This window comes from Leucoraja erinacea, chromosome 12 (assembly GCF_028641065.1).
Source record: "Leucoraja erinacea ecotype New England chromosome 12, Leri_hhj_1, whole genome shotgun sequence".
Taxonomy (NCBI): domain Eukaryota; kingdom Metazoa; phylum Chordata; class Chondrichthyes; order Rajiformes; family Rajidae; genus Leucoraja; species Leucoraja erinaceus.
This window is the reverse complement of record NC_073388.1, coordinates 40,674,644-40,675,419: the sequence shown is the minus strand read 5'-3', so window position 1 is coordinate 40,675,419 and position 776 is coordinate 40,674,644.

Genomic DNA, 776 nt, shown 5'->3' with positions numbered 1-776 from the left:
TTGTGGGATCATGATGTTCTTTGATAATGGTGTTAGAAACAATAAACACGTAAGAAATGGATCCATCCATAACAGTGAATCTGTCTGGCAATGGAATCAGACCCACTTTACAAGGTGGAACAATTGTTGCTTACATTCAGCACTGGTAACTGAAGAATACAAAGAAACAAGTAATAGGAACAGGTAAAGGCACAAAGTGTCCTATTTACAGTGTAACTCAGAAGGTCAGGCAACATCTGTGGAAGGCATGGATAGGTGACGTTGTGGGTTGGGACCCTTCTTCAGACTGATTGTACTTCCCATTTCTAATTCCCCTGGAGGCAGCGAGTGGACCTTTCCTTTGAGTAGTTGCTGTCCTTATATTACCCATCAAAGTAATTACTGAAGCATTTGAACATCAACCATGGTTAACGTCTGAGTATGGGCTCCATAGGTTCAAGTTTAGATTTAGCTTTATGTTTCAGTTTATTATTATCACATGTACAGAGGTGCAGTGAAAAGCTTTGTTTTGCATGCTATTCAAACAGATCAAATAAAGTCTGAAGAAGGGTCTTGACCTGAAACTTCACCCTTTCCTTCTCTCCGGAGATGCTTGCCCGTCCCGCTGAATTATTCCAGCTTTTTGTGTCTATCTTCAATGTAATACTTAAATCCATTCGTCAAACTCAAATCCGATAGGAAAAGAAAGGGGGAAGATGCAGAGTGTGGAATATAGTTCTCAGCATTTTAGCGAGACAGACAATGTCCGTAATGGGTTAGGGGTGAAACAAACAGTA